Genomic DNA, 17037 nt, shown 5'->3' with positions numbered 1-17037 from the left:
TCGAGCTGACATGCCATTGGTTTACAACCTCTAGGTTAAGGGATCATAATGGGTCTGCTTATTTATTTTTTTTCACTTTTTTCTTGATTTTAGGTCATTCTTCCTTCCAAGAAGGGATATCACAAGTCTGTCCTTTTTTTCTTAAGATTTTATTTATTTATTATTTATTTATTTGAGAGAGAGTGTGAGAGAGAGCACAAGTGGGGGCGGGGTGAAGGGCAGAGGGAGAGGGAGAAGCAGGCTCCCCGCTGAGCAGGGAGCCTGACGTGGGGCTCCATCCCAGAACCCTGGGATTATGACTTGAGCCGAAGGCAGACATTTAACCAACTGAACCACCCAAGTGCCCCCACTAGTCTTTCTTTAAAATACTCATTCAGAGATTCAAAGTGAGGTTAAATGACCTACCACCATCACCAAGTGCCATTAAACATTTCTCTTTTTTAAAGTAATATACCATATTTGCATTTTGATACTAGTTTGGGGTTGGAATGAAATTCACCTTTAAATTTACACTTGTTCTTGAGACGTTTTCATCTATCTACAGAAGTACGACAATTAGCATTTATAGAGCACCTACAGTGGGCCAGGCACATTACTAAGCATTTTCACACTTTGGTATTTCATTAAAGCCAAAATTACCTTGTAAAGTAGATTTTATTATCTCATTTTACAGACGATTTGCAATAGTTCACGAAGTGCCCAGTTTTTGTTTCTCTGCCCTCAGAATCCAGACGAAATGGTTGGTTAGGCTTGCTTTTTTGACAGGTATCATCAATCAAGAATTACAACCACCTTAAATAAATCACAATAACAAAAATGCAAAGTGAAAGTACTGAAGGATGATATCCTTTGAAAAAACAGCTAAACCTTCATTTCAACTCCTTAAATTCCTTAGGTCCACTGATCTTCCAGTCACTGAAAGAATCATAGTTATTTTCAAGACAAGTAAAATTGAAGTCAGCTCTTCTTTTGGTTCGTTTCTTTTCTAGGGCCTCTAAAAACACTGACCATTTTACAAAAAAACAAATCTTTTCATTAATTAAAGAGGAGCACAAAAAGAGCACAGGCCGCTGTCACCAAGAAATTACTGAGCATGTGTGCTGGGCAAGGCCGAGTGCTAGGCCCTGTAACACAGAACTAAGTACGGTTCCCTACTCCCTTGGAGCTCACAGTTTCTAGAAAGGGAAACAGATCTTAAAGAAATGTCCATACAAGGAACAATTTAATTACAGTCATGGTAAATGCCACCAAGGAAACTTAAAATGGGGTGCTATGATAGCTTTCATAAAGTTGTGCAAGTCTAAGTAAAAATTGGGCAGAATCTCAATATAATCAGGGAAGTAAAAAGACAAACTGCTCCTTCCTGTGAAGTGGCTCCTTTAAAAAACAGTCTGAAGGATTACATTAAATCTCTACAAATACCCGATTCTATTTATATTTTATATATATCCTAGCATAAGTTTCTTTAAATTCAATTCTGATGTCTTCAAAGCCACTCACTCCCCTACAAGACACACACACATAAATAATGAACTTCAGTATTTTGAAAAGCAAAACATTTATCAGCATTTAAGTCCACGGCTCAACGAACACTTAAATATGACACACATTATATATTTATAAAAATTAAAAACAGACAAAACCAGTAACATTTATCAAATAATGTGGAAATGGTTAAAATGCAACTTGTATTGAAACCATGTAAACAAAACCGTAATGTTAATTTTTTAAGTATATGGAAATTAGGATAAATGGGTCAATTACTTGGCTTTTGAAAAAACATAAGAATAACATGGGTTAGGAAAGTACAAAAGCAGCAAAGCACTAAAACTGGTCATAGTCTTCCAGTAAAAATATGGCACCAAATATAAAAACTTTTAAAATATGCTTAAGAAAATGTGTCCAAAATGTCTCAAATATCACTAGCAATTAACGATTTTATGTCAAAATAATAAAAAACAAATGTACAAACTGTTCAAATACAATAAATACATATAAATATAAATACATTAAAGATCTCTCAAGGGGTGCCTGGGTGGCCCAGTCGTTAAGCGTCTGCCTTTGGCTCGGGTCATGATCCCAGGGTCCTAGGATCCAGCCCGGCATCGGGCTCCCTGCTCAGTGGGAGGCCTGCTTCTCCTTCTCCCACTCCCCCTGCTTGTGTCCCCCCTCTCACTGTCTCTCTGTCAAATAAATAAATAAATATTTTTAAAAAATTTTTCTAAAAAAAAAAGATCTCTCATGAGATTTAGCTGCGTTTTCCTATTTTTTCCAAGGTTTACCTGCATCTAATTTATATATATATATACTTAATGGTTCAAGTAACATCCTACGGAGTGTACTCTATTCTCACTGTCACTTTTAAACATCTTCCTTGTTTCATTCAGTTATGACTTCATTCAGTCATAACTTTGTTAGTTATACAGGGAACCACATGACAATCTTTTTGGAAAAGGTCCACACTTAGACACATGAAGTTCAAAAGAAAGGTCCATGTGGCCCTGAAAATATCATGTGACTTGAAGAATGAAAAATTCACAAATCCTCACAAACTCAGCTTTTCTTGCCCCTTCCAAAAACTGCCTTTAAAAGGACAAGTGAACAGGTGCACTTGGGTGGCTAAGTCATTCAGCATCTGCCTTCAGCTCAGGTCATGGTCCCAGGGTCCTGGGATCAAGCCCCACATCGGGCTCCCTGCTCAGCCGGAAGCCTGTTTCTCCCTCTCCCACTCCCCCTGCTTGTGTTCCCTCTCTCGTTGTGTCTCTCTCTGTCAAATAAATAAAAATATCTTAAAAAAAAAAAAAAGGACAAGTGAACCAAAACAGGAGTCATCTTATCATCCCATATTTATTTAAAATCTAATACATTTAGGAGCGACTGGGTGGCTCAGTCGGTTAAGCATCTGCCTTCGCTCAAGTCATGATCTCGGAGTCCTGGGATGGAGCCCAGGGTTGGACTTCCTGCTCAGTAGGGAGCCTGCTTCTCCCTCTCCCTCTGCTGGTCCCCCTGCTTGTGCTCTCTTGCTCTGTCAAATAAATAAATAAAATCTTAAAAAAAAAAATCTAAGGGTGCCTGGGTGGCTCAGTCGTTAAGCGTCTGCCTTCGGCTCAGGTCATGATCCCAGAGTCCTGGGATCAAGTCCCACATCGGGCTCCCTGCTCAGCAGGAAGCCTGCTTCTCCCTCTCCCACTCTCCCTGCTTGTGTTCCTGCTCTTGCTATCTGTCAAATAAATAAATAAAATCCTTAAAAAAAAATCTAATACATTTAGGTACTCCATATATATGATGTAATAGGAGCCAGACAGAAAGTCATGTAACCAAGCTTCCAGCACAGTGTGGCTGGCTTTCACTTTCCTTGTAAGCTAATACCTACTTTACCAGGTTATTTTAAAAGATCCTCCCCCAAAACGGCACAATATTTGGCATACTGTATGTACACAAATGGTGGCTAGTATAATTATTTTAAATCAAATTAGAGACAGGAAACAAACAGAAAGAAAATGAACAGTACAAACTGGCATTAGAAGCCCTATCGAAGCAGAGAAAAGGAAGAAATGCCCAGGAGCCCAGCTGAAATTAAAGCTTCACGGAGAAGGTAAGAGACAGGCTCTGCCTATCAAGAAGTCTTGGACTTATCAGACAAGAGGGAGGAGTGATTAACAGAAGCAGAGATAAGACTACAAAATTAGGGGCACAACATAGAAAGCTAAATCCAGTATCATTATTAGTGAGCAAAAAAAAGAAAGAAAAGAAGAAATTAGAACTAAATCATGCACTAGAAAGAATAAAACCTGTATGAACAGGACAAAACAGATCAAGTCCCAATGTCTAATCACAAATTTTTATCACAGGTTATCTTTTCTCTTTTAGGAAAAAAAAAGGGGTCTTGAGACAACAGTCTGTTTAGAAAATACAACACCTACTCTCAAAATACTAAAAAGACATACAAATGTGACTACCTATAATATAATCTGACTACTGATGATAATGACCTTCTTCAGAAGAGTATTAAGCAAATCGATGAACATTACTAATACTTAAAATGACCTAGAAATGAGGGAGGAAACGCAATACTTTTTATTGGGCTGATAATGTTTAGGAGAGGTATAAGTAGTTTACAAATAATGCTTAAGCTTCTTAAACCCTCAGAAATGGGACTAGTTACATATAAACATATTTATGAAATATAAGGATCCCCCATTTTTTGAAGTTCAAACTAGGCTACTTCCCTTTTTGGAAAGACCTACATGAGTACCTATTTTCACTAACCAAAAGACATCCAGAGAGGATTTTCGCTTTTATGAAAAAGGCAAAAAGCAAACACAGCGTTCAGTTTGTTTCGCAGCGAGCCATTAGAGAAAGAGTGCGCATGCAGCAGCTAGAGTGGCGCCATCAAGCTCCTTCTCCAGGAACTGCACCCAAATCTCAGCAGCAAGGTCCCTGGCGTTTGGAACAGTGTGGGTAGACTTGCGCTTTATCTTGATTTATTTTGTGCATTCATTAGCAAAATATGTCCTAAGGTACCAGAAAAACCTAAGAGAAGTTATTCTTGGGGTCTGGGAATGCTCGAAAAATTTCCCATATAAATTGATGGTAGCTGCTTCTTCACTTCATGCCATTTTGGTTTTAACCAGGGCAGGTCTCACAGGAACACTCTATTTTCAGATAGCAGGGGAAACATGCACATTCAAATTTTAATAACCATTTTTTAAATGATTCCTTGAAGGTTTAAAAAAAAGTTTATATTCTTACTAAAACTAAACTGGGAAAAATTACAACATAAATCAAATTAACATTCAGTATATGGCACTGGGATTTTTATGACAGTTTTTATGTGAACAATCTTTTTAAAGTCTTCATTAATCTAAGAGCAGCAAGGATATAGAACAAAAGAAATATTGTAACTGCTTTGGGGACTTTTTACCACCATATTTCAAAAACACACAAACAGTCCAATTCATGCCATTTTGTGCCAAGAAAGCTATTTTTCCCCTCAAAATACAATTTAAAATACTCTCTAAATTTAACTCAATATTAATATGATTTAAATTTACATTTAACTGCAATATAAAAATATATCTTGTAGGCCTTTCAAAGAAAGTATCTTTTTTAAAAATACCTCTGAATATACAAAGAAATAATCTTTAGGCTTACTTGGAAGCTAAACTATATAAAAGTAAAGCCTTTAATAGAAAAAATAGTGACTTTTACAAATATTTAAGTTAAAATGGCTCTCTTTTGGAGCCCTGTCAGAGAAAATATCTAAGTCTGCAGCTCCCTAAGTGGGGGCAGGGTTGAAGATACTGCTGCAAAAGCGATCCTAGCTTTACCAGTGCCGCTCTCAACTTGAAGTGCAGTGGTAGGCTCTGGAACAAAGAATGTGTAACTTGATCTCTTTTCCTTCTCTCCTCCTTCACAGCAACATTTAGAAAGTAATTTAACCTCTCAAAATGGCATCTTTGTGCTGCTTAGGGGAAAAACATCTACTCACTAGTACAGCGTAAGGGAAAAAAATAAGAAATCAAATCACTTTTTTAAAAATGGGTTTTCCTTTACAGTGATATTTTTGTGTCAAACATTGAGTATATAGACAAGCCAATTAAAAATGAAGACTATTTTTGCTACGTGAAGGCCCACAACGCAGGTTTTAAGAACAATTTGTCAAACATCCAGACAAGCCAATTATAAATGAAGACTATTTTTGCTACGTGAAAGCCCACAACGCAAGATTAAAAAATGCAGCTCAAGTTTTAAGAACAATTAGTCTTATTAATACAAGGTGGAATTAGTATTTATTTTGCTTCTACAACAAAGACAGTCATTAGCTCCAAAGAAGTTTCCAGGAGAAAAAATAATTAAGAATACAAGTAATCTGGATAAATTTGAATTTAAAATCTTTGTGTCTAAAAGAATCATGCAAGTTATATATGCTTTTAATTTTAATATTATCTCTTCATTTACCCTAATTTAATAAAGGAGACAAGTCAGTTTGAAAATCTGGAGAATAAAAACCTGAAAAAAAAATCTGCTAGCCAGGTATCAAAGGATGTACTGAACATTCTCACCACTGTCAAAATGTTTAAAGGTATCCTAAAATACCACCAAAATTTTATCTGACTTTTATATATCTCAAAGCACTTCTACATTCATGACATTATTTGATCCTCACAACAACCTTGTGAGTTAGGTGGTCACGAATTTGCTTAGTTGAGACAGTCACAAAAAGGTTGGTGGAAGTCTCTTAACTCCAGTCGATAGCCCCAAACTATTTCTATTTCAGTACATACCAGTAAGCATTATTACCCCCTTTTCACCAGAGAGGAAACAGGCTCAGAAGTAAATACCTTGCTAAGGTCACAATACTGATATACTTAACTATAATCCTTACACCTATCAAAACAGATAAAACAGTTTAATCAATGTAACCAACAAAAAAGCCAACTGTAGTAGAATCATGGTCCCCTCAAAGACATCCAAGTCCTAACACCCTTGGAACCTGTGAATGTTATCTTTTATGCAAGGGATTTTAGCAGATGTGATCAAGGGTACAGGAAACTGAGATAAGATTATCCTGTTGGTCTCAATCGAATCATGGTCCTTAAAAGCAGAGAACCTTTCCCAGCTATGGTTTGAAAGAAACAGATGACGGTGGGTCAGAAAGATGAGAGACCACGTTGGCTTAAAAGATGAGGAGGCAGGAGGCCATGAACCAAGGATTGTGGTTGGCCTCTGGAAGATGAGGAGGCAGGAGGCCATGAACCAAGGATTGTGGTTGGCCTCTGGAAGCTGGAAAAGACAAAGAATCAGATTCTCCCCAGGAGCCTCCAAAAAGGAACACAGTCCTGCAGATACCTTGATTTTAGCCTGGCGAGACCTGTGTTGGACTTTTGAGCTGCAGAGCTGTAACATAATAAATCTGTGCTATTTAAACCACTAAGTAAACCACTAAGTGGTAATTATTACAGCAGCAACAGAAAACTAATATACCAATTGTACTATAAAACTGACTGCTATAGACTGAATGCCTGTATCCCTCCAAAATGTGAGAAATAAATGTCTGTTTATAACCCACTCACACTTTATGGTATCTTGTAACAGCAGCCTAAACAGACTAAGACAATTGACTATTTTGTTTTTTAAAATCTTACAATACTAAAAAACAATCTGCCAATGAGCAGATGTGTCAGCAGAAATCCTATCCTGCATACAGATGAAATAAAAGTACAGGTATCCATCACTACACAACTAGGTGTGCTGCTAATGACATTCCGGCCCAATGTTATACCTAGAAAGGCTATTAATTAATCTATCATTCAGTCATACATGTCTCAGTTTAAATGGAAATTTTTTTCTTTTTTTTTATTAACATATAATGTATTATTTGTTTCAGGGGTACAGGTCTGTGATTCATCAGTCTTACACAATTCACAGCACTCACCATAGCACATGCCCTCCCCAGTGTCCATCACCCAGCCACCCCATCCCTCCCCACCCCCCTCCACTCCAGCAATCCTCAGTCTGTTTCCTGAGGTTAAAAGTCTCTTATGGTTTGTCTCCCTCTCTGGTTTTGTCCCGTTTCAATTTTTCCTCTCTTCCCCCATGATCCTCTGCCTTGATTCTCAAATTCCACATATCAGCAAGATCATATAATTGTCTTTTCTCTGATTGACTTATTTCGCTTAGCATAATTCCCTCTAGTTCCATTCACATCGTTGCAAATGGCAAGATTTCATTTTTGATGACTGCATAATATTTCTGTGTGTGTGTGTGTGTGTGTGTGTGTGTGTGTGTGTGTGTTGTATCACAAAAAATTTTCCTTTGACCATAAATAAGCTTCTAAGTGCTTAAAAAATTACTTGGAATTCAATTATCATTACTATTAGGATACATAATGGATTTAAATGACAAACATTTTACAGATTTGATAAGAAATTAACAACATTAAAGGTAAAAATTTTACCAGAAATGTTAATTAGATGGGCCTTTCTTTTTTCACTCAGTTCATTCATCTGTTTGAATAATTATTGCTAAAATTAGACAAATCAGCATATTCTTGTTTTTTTTTTAAGATTTTATTTATTTGAGAGAGAGCGAGCAAGCGAGCAGGGGGAGGGGCAGAGGGAGAAGCAGACTCCCTGCAGGGAGTCTGATGCAGTGCTGGATCTCAGGACCCTGGGATCATGACCGGAGCCTAAGGCCAACGTTTAACCAACCAAGCAAAACAGGCACCCCCGTTTTTTCATTTTTTAAAAGAAAGCATGGAGAAATTATGTTCATATAAATAGGTGAATGGGAACAGAAGGTATTTTGTCAGTAGTCACCTAAGTTTTAAAATTCCTTCTGAGTTATTTGCTGAAAAATCCCATAGTGATTTACCATCAAAAATGTTTTCAATGATTTAGCAGCTGATTATTTCTGAAAACTGGAATTGAAAAATCCTTCAATTTCACTGGAAGCAAAAAATTGGAAGCCATTAATGGATTTACTCCCCAAAGATTAAAGCTATTTACTTTCTCAATGCTAACACCAACATTCGCAAATGCCACCTTAGTGATCCCTGAGGTTTTGTTTAGTTTTTGGAGATATATTTAACATACCATAAAATTCACTCTTTTCAAGTGTTCAATTCAGGGGTACCTGGGTGGCTCAATTGGTTAAGCAACTGCCTTTGGCTTAGGTCATGATCCTGGAGTCCTAGGATCAAGTCCCGCATCGGGCGGGCTCCCTGCTCAGCAGGGAGTCTGCTTCTCCCTCTGACCTTCCCCCATCTTGTGCTCTCTCTCACTCTCTCTCAAATAAATAAGTAAAATTAAAAAAAATATTTTAAAGTGTTCAATTCAGTGGCTATCAGCATATTCACAAACGTGTACAACCATCACCACTATTTAATTCCAGAACATTTTCATTACCCTAAAAAAGAACCTTATGACCATTATTAACAAGCACACACAACTCCCTCTCTACCTAGTTCACTAAGCCATTTTCTGTCTATGTCTATGAATTTGCCTATTCTGGACATTTCATATAAATGGAATCACACAATATTTGGTCCTTTGTGACTGGCTTCTTTCACTTAGCATAATACTTTGAGGTTAATCCAGGAGGTAGCATGAGTCAGTAGTTCACTTCCTTTCATGGACGAGTATTCCACTGCACAGATAAACCACATTTTACCTATTTATCAATTGGCAGACATTGGGTCGTTTCCTCTTCTTGGCTATTTTGAATAATGCTACTATGAACTTTTATGTGCAAGTTTTTGTGTCAACAAACATTTCTAATTCTCTCACGTATACACCTAAGAGTGGAACTGCTGGATCTTATAGTAATTCTATGTCTAACCTTTTGAGAAACAGCAGATTGATTTCCCTAAGCAGCAGCATCATTTCACATCCCCACAAGCAGTAGGAGTATTCCCATTTGTCCACATCCTTACCAACACTTGTTATTAACTTTTTTTTATTCTCACCATCCTATTAATGGGTGTGAAGTATCTCACTGTAGTTTTGATTTGCATTTCTCTGATGACTAATGATATTAAACATCGATCTATCATTCGATCTATCTTACTAGCCACTTGTACATCTTCTTTGAAGAAACATCTATTCAAATCCTTTGCCCCTTTTAAAATTCAAGGCACTTTTTTGTTAGTTATAAGTGTTCTTTTCATATTCTGGACACAAGTCACTTATCAGACATATGATTTGCAAATATTTTCACCTATTCTGCGGTTGTCTTCTCACTCTTTTGACAGTGTCCTTTGATGTACACAGGTGTTTAATTTTGATGAAGTCCAATCTATCCACATTTTTCTATTGATTGCTTATATTTCTGCTGTCATATCTAAGAAACCACTGCCTAATCCAAGACCACAAAGATTTACACCTAAGTATTCTTCTGAGAGTTTTATAGTTTAGCTCTTACATTCAAGTCTTCGACTTACTTTGAGTTAATTTTTACATATGATATGAGGTAGGGATCCAACTCCCTTCTTTTGCAATTGAATATCCAGTTGTCCAGCACCACTGTCTTACTGTCTTAGAATTATCTTGAGATCCTTTTCTCCCCTGAAGTACTTCCACCATAGGGCAAATGCCTCATGGTAAAAGCAGGGACAGAGGAAGCATTATGCCATTCTTTTGTAAAATGAAGGACAACAGTGGAGAGGAATGTGGGAAAGAAGTAACTCCCTGAAAGACTGGTTCACAGGAAGATCAATTTTAAGAAAGAGCACATGCAGAAGTTTAAGGTCTGGACACTGATCCACTTAAAACTATCCATGTGCTTGTATACCTCCAGAAGTTTGTGTCTCCACTTGAGCATTGTGCTACACTACTGCCTCAATTCTGGGGGGAAAAGTTATCATTTGTGGGATAATTTTTTCATATTTCAATTGTGTAAATAATGAAATAAAATGGGGCTTAGGATGAATCTAGTGATAAGAGGAAGTCTACAGGTTTTTCACCCTATACCACTCAGCCAAATAGAAAAATTCACTTCTGGGGGACCTGGGTGGCTCAGTGGGTTAAGTGTCTGACTCTTTGGCTCAGGTCATGATCTCAGGGTTGTGAGATCAAGCCCTGGGCTCCGTGCTGGGCATGGAGCCTGCTTAAGAGTCTCTCTCTCTCTCTCTCTCTCTCCCTCTTCCTCTGCCCACCCCCCCAAAAAAAGAAAAGAAAAATTCACCTCTATTCCATTTTACATGAAACATATTTGGTCCAAAGCATGAATTAATGGAATGGAATTTTTCTTAATCTTATTTTATTAATGCAAGAGTAATAACAAAAAAGCACTAACAAATCCTACCTTGAGTCTACTAGTTTACTCACTTTATGCCTAGGCTCCCTTGAAACAAACTCTACTAGGCTAGGCACACAGTATGGCATCGCTGAACAGAAATGTTACGGTCAAACCCTCAGCTCCATGGTACACCACTTCTCTTTCCCATAAAATGTATGCTTAGTCAAGTTCCTTTCCCCTGAGATTGGTCCAAATTACCATACTGGCAAACAGATATGCTATCTATTTCCTCTTATCACATAACTGACAGTTTCATAGGTTTGTAGTGTAACCCTGGGGTGATTTCATTTCCCATGACTTTACTTTAATTGGAATTAAGCACAGACAGTATTTTCACACGTGATAATTTACTAAATATTTCTGCCCATGTTAACTAACTGTTCACCACTTTTGAATCCTAATCTAAGTACTTACCTAATAAATCTGAACATTTTGGATTAAAACCTTCCATCTGTTGTTGTATATTTCATACCCCAGTGTTGCCTTCCATTTCACATTTTATTGGTTTTTATTGTGTAAAAGTTCATTATTTTTCAAGTACCCAAGGATTAATTAGCGGCCCTTTTCTCCACTGGTGTGTTGTTCCTGGTGCTAAATTTAAAATGGAATTATTCCTGTACTCTTATACAATTTGCTTAATTATTCCATTTTTTAACCTACTAATATGTGGTGTGGTCTGAACTGAGATAAGATATGTTTTAAAAGAGTGTGAAATCTAGGGGCGCCTGGGCGACTCAGTCGTTAAGCGTCTGCCTTCAGCTCAAGTCATGATCCCAGGGTCCTGGGATCAAGCTCCACATCAGGCTCCCTGCTCGGCGGGAAGCCTGCTTCTCCTTCTCCCACTCCCCCTGCTTGTGTCCCCTCTCTTGCTGTATCTCTCTCCGTCAAATAAATAAATAAAGAGTGTGAAATCTATACTGCAAACATTAAGTGGTATTGTTATGTGTAACTTTTAACTCTGATATCATTTGCAGAGTCATAGTGATGACATGTCAACCAGGTAAACACTGATTATTCAATAGTGCTGAAAAACTGGCTGGCTGGCTTCAAAGAAAAAAAAAGAGCCTTATCTCACTCTTTAAACCAAAAATAAAATGTAGATAAATAAGGTATTTAAAGTAGAAGAAAATAGTTTTGTTCTCAATTTTAAATTATTCTCGGACAAGGGGAGGCCATTCTAAGCATGACACACTAAGTTACTGAGGGAAAGAATGGTTAAGTTCCTTTTAGGAAAAGTGACACGTCAGTTGCCCATTAGACATCCAAGCAAAGTATAAATCCGTATTGCTTAGGAGGGGTTCAGGCTGGCGATTAAAAGTTGGGCATCATCAAAACACAGATCGTTTGGGCACCTGGGTGGCTCAGTTGGTTAAGCGACTGCCTTCGGCTCAGGTCATGATCCTGGAGTCACGGGATCGAGTCCCACATCGGGCTCCCTGCTCAGCGGGGAGTCTGCTTCTCCCTCTGACCCTCCCCCACCTCATGTGCTCTCTCTCTCTCTCTCTCATTCTCGCTCTCTCAAATAAATAAATAAAATCTTTAAAAAAAAAAAAAAAAACAGATCGTTTCAAAGCCTGGAGGTCGGATCAGATCAAGGGAACGAATGTGGCAAGGTCAAAGGACAGGTCCTGGAGGCACTCCAGGAGAAACAAAAGGCTGAGAGGGAAACAAAGACCAGTCCTGGAAGCCAAGTGAAGAGAGTGTTTCTGTGGGGAGAGAATAAGGGACCACCTGTGTCAAGTACAGTTAACAGATTAAATAATTCAAGAGTAAGAAAGGAAGAGTCATGGGTAACCTTCACAAGAGCAGTTTAGGCAGGTGCTGGGAGGGAGAGCCTAATTAAACAGGGCAGACTCAAAATATAAGAGGAGGAAAAAACTAGAAACAAAGTATAAATACATCTTTTGAAAAAAAAAAAAGAGGGGGGATAGAGCAACAGAAGGGAAAGTCGAGTTAAGAGAGGTTGTGTTTAGGATGAGAGGAGATGAAATTAGATGCAGCACAGTGCAGGGCGCGGCCCTTGCTACCAGGATGGTCAGTTCATTCCTTAAGATAGAGGGAAGGCAGAATATATGGTGTATCTTCTTAAGGCATCTACTTTCTCAGTGAGATAAAAAGTAAATTTGTGTACTGAGAGTAAAGACTGCTGAAGGTAATGTCAGAGGTCTGAGGAGGAAGAGGTTTAAATGAACAGCTAGGTCAGACTAGCAAAGTAAATGGACTATTGTTGAGCAACATGAAGGGCTCATCTGACTTGATAGTCATTAACTGGAAGTAAGACCAATCAGCAAAAGTAATTCTCCAGCCACTTGATGCAGCAAAAGTGCAAGTGTACAATCAAAGCACCCAAATGAAAAGCAAACACTGAATTGAAGGGAGAAATAAACAGTAACACAACAATAGTAGATATCAATATCCCACTTTCAATAACAGATAGAAGCAGACAGAACATAGGAAAACAGGATTTGAACACCACTTCGGACCAAACGGCCCTAACAGACATACACAGAACACTCCACCCAACAGCAGCCAAACACACATTCTTTTTTTTAAAAAAAGATTTTATTTATTTATTTGACAGAGAGAGACACAGTGAGAGAGGGAACACAAGTGGGGGGGGTGGGAGAGGGAGAAGCAGGCTCCCCGCTGAGCAGGGAGCACGATGTGGGGCTCGATGTGGGGCTCGATCCCAGGACCCTGGGATCATGACCTGAGCTGAAGGCAGCTGTTTAACCGAATGAGCCACCCAGGCGCCCCCAAACACACATTCTTAACCACACATGGAACATACTCCAAGACAGATCACATGTTAGACCACAAAACAAGTCTTGACAAAGTTAAGAATACTGAAATCATACCAAGTATCTTTTCCAACCACAAAGGAATGAAACTAGAAATCAAGTGTAGGAAAACTGGAAAATTCACAAATATGTGAAAATTAAACAACACACTCTTCAACAACTAATGGGTCAAAGAAGAACTAAGGTAAATTAGAAAATATCTTGAGACAAATGAAAACAAAAACACAACATACCAAAACTTATGGGATGCAGCAAAAGCAGTTCTTGGGGTAAGTTTACAGCAGTAAATGCCTACAATTAATAAAGAGAGAGTCTGAAGTCAACAATCTAACTTTACACCTCAAAGAACCAAAAAAAGAAAAACTAACCTCAAAAGTTGTAAGGAAGAAACCGAAAATGATTACAGCAGAAATAAAATAAAGGACAGAAGAACGATAGAAAAATTTAATAAAAAACTTTATTCTCTGAAAAGATCAACAAAATTTACAGACCTCAGAAGGACTAAGAGAGAAGGCTCAAATAACTAAAATCAGAAAGAGGAGACATTACAACTGATGTCACAGAAATAAAAAAGATTTATGAGACTATGATGAATAATTATACATCAACAATTTGGATTGCCTAGAAGAAATGAATAAATTCCTAGAAACATACAACCTACCATAAATCATGAGAAAAAGAAAACCTAAGCAGACCTGTAACTAGTACAGAGACTGAATCACTCATCAAAAATCTTCCAACAAAGAACAGCCCAAGACCAAATGGTTTCACTGGAGACTTTTACACATTTGAAGAATTAATTTAAAGAATTAATGCCAATCCTTCTCAAAGTCTTCCAAAAAACTAAAGAGGAAGAACACTTCCAAACTCATTTTATGACCTCTGATACCAGAGCCAGACAAAGATACTATTAGAAAACTTTAGACCAATATCCCTGATAAATATAGATGCAAAATTCCTCAACAAAATACTAGCAAACTGAGTTCAACTGCACATTTAAAATATTACACACCATGACCAAATGGGATTTATCCTTGAGATGCAAGAATTGTTCAGTGTAAGAAAAGCAATAAATGTAATATACTACGTTAACACAAGGAAGAACAAAAATCACATGATCATCTCAACTGGTACAGATAAATCATTTGACAGAATTCAACAACTTTCCATATAAAACACTCAACAAACTAGAAAGTATTACTTCAACATAATAAGGTCATATATGAAAACATCATACTCAATGATGAAAACTGAAAGTTCTTCCTCTAAGATGAGGAAAAGGACACAGGTGATTGCTCTCACCACTTTTACTCAACATACTACTAAAAGCCCCAGCCAGAGCAATTAGGCAAGGAAAGAAAAAAGAAGGCATTCAAAACAAAAAGGAAGAAGTAAAATTATCTCTGTTCACAGATGACATGATATCATATGTAGAAATCCATACACATTCCACACAGGGGAAAAAAACCTGTTAGAATAAATGCATTCAGCAAAGTTATAGGATATATAATCTACATTCAAAAACTAGTTGTGTTTCTGTACACTAACAATAAAAAATCCAAAAAGGAAATTAAGAAAACAAACCCATTCAAAAAAAGAAAAGAACCCCATTTACCATAGGGAGTGGGGGAATGGGCAAAATAAGTGAAGGGGAGTGGGATATACAGGCTTCCACTTACGGAATAAGTAAATCACAAGAATAAAAGGCACAGCATAGGGAATACAGTCAATGGTCTTGTAGGAGCATTGTACAGTGATGGATGGTAGCTACACTTGTGAGCATAGCGCAATGTATAAACTTGTCTAAGCACTATGTTGTATACCTGAAACTAATGTAACTTTGTGTGTCAACTATACTTTAATAAAAATAAATATTAAAAAATAAAATGGAAGAAAAAAAGAAAAATGCTGAAATAATTTTGTTTTGGAAGATGTATATCCACAGGTTCACCAACATAGAGAATGTTTTCAGTTTAAGATCATTTCAATGCTTTGTAATAATAAATTGACACGAAACATTATACTAAAAAATAATGGCCTATTAAAAAAAAAGGAAAGAAAATACTTTGGAATAAAGTTAACCAAGGAGGTGAAAGACTTGTGCACTAAAAACTACAAAACACTGCTGAGAAAAATTAAAGACACAAATAAACAGAAAGACAATGTCCATAACTGCCCAGAGCGATCTACAGATTCAATGCAATTCTTATGAAAACCCCAAGAGCATATTTTGCGTAAATAGAGAAAACTATCTTAAAATTCATATGGAATCTCCAACGACCCTGAATAGCAAAACAATTTTGAGAAAGAACAAAGCCAGAGGCCTCACACTTTCTGACTTCAAAACATATCACGAAGCACTAATCAAAAAGTATGTTATAAGTATAAAGACAGACATACAGACCATCAGAATAAAGACCCCAGAAATAAACCCTCACATATATGGTCAAATTACCTTCAACACTGGTGGAAGGCTAGTCTCTTCAACAAACGGTGCTGGGGAAACTGGATAACCACATAAAAAAGAATGAAGATAGATCCTTACCTTACCACCATGTACAAAACTTAATTCAAAATGGGTTAAAGAGGGGTGCCTGGGTGGCTCAGTGGGTTGAGCATCTGACTCCTGGTTTCAGCTCAGGTCATGATCTCAGGGTTGTGGGATCAAGCCCTGTGTCGGGCTCTGCACTCATCAGGGAGTCTGCTTGAGATTCTCTCTCTCCCTCTTCTTCGCCCTCTGCCCCTCCCCTCATTCATGCTCCTGCTCTTTCTCTCTCTCTCTCAAATAAATAAGTAAATAAGATCTTTTTAAAAATGGATTAAAAACTTCAGCATAAGATCTAAAACTGTAAAACTCCTAGAAGAAAATACAGGGAAAAAGCTTCATGATATTGGGATGAACAATGATTTCTTGAATATGACACCAAAACTACAGGTAACAACAACAACAAAAATGGACAAATGGGACTATATCAAAACTTAAAAACTTTCACAGCAAAGGAAGCAATCAACAGGGTAATAAAAAGGCAACCTACAGAATGGGAAAAATACTTGCAGACCATATACTGGATAGGGTATTAATAACCAGAACATACAAAGAATTCCTACTCGTAACAAAAAAATAATAGTAACCTAATTAAAAATGGGCAAAGGACTTGAATAGACATTTTTCCAAAGATATACAAATGGCCAACGAGCATCTGAAAGATGCTTAACATCACTAATAGTGAAATTCATCAGTGAAATCCAAATTAAAACCACAATGAGGTACCCATTAGTATGGCCTCATACCCATTAGTATGGCCCTTATCAAAAAAACAGAAAATAACAAGCATTGCAGGGATGTGGAGAAACTAGACCCCTTGTGCACTGTTGGTGGTAATGTAAAATGGTGCAGGCACTACGGAAAAACAGTATAGAAGCTCTTCAAAAATTA

The 17037-nt window shown here is 37.4% G+C and overlaps 1 protein-coding gene across 6 annotated transcripts in view; it reads right to left on the bottom strand.

The window, feature by feature from the left end:
* BMPR1A (bone morphogenetic protein receptor type 1A) overlaps positions 1 to 17037 on the bottom strand; it is a 135900-nt gene that overhangs the window by 90134 nt on the left and 28729 nt on the right. For 3 of the 6 annotated variants that reach the window (XM_027586675.2, XM_027586667.1, XM_027586697.1), the window contains exon 2: positions 640 to 792. The exons of the other annotated variants lie outside the window; for them this stretch is intronic. The gene's annotated coding sequence lies outside the window, so the exon portion shown is untranslated. The remainder of the gene's footprint in view (positions 1 to 639; positions 793 to 17037) is intronic. 6 annotated transcript variants of the gene reach the window in all.

The sequence above is a fragment of the Zalophus californianus genome, chromosome 15 (genome assembly GCF_009762305.2).
Source record: "Zalophus californianus isolate mZalCal1 chromosome 15, mZalCal1.pri.v2, whole genome shotgun sequence".
Classification (NCBI taxonomy): Eukaryota; Metazoa; Chordata; class Mammalia; order Carnivora; family Otariidae; genus Zalophus; species Zalophus californianus.
Note: the sequence above shows the minus strand (reverse complement) of the source record. Positions and strands in the feature narration are given on the sequence as shown.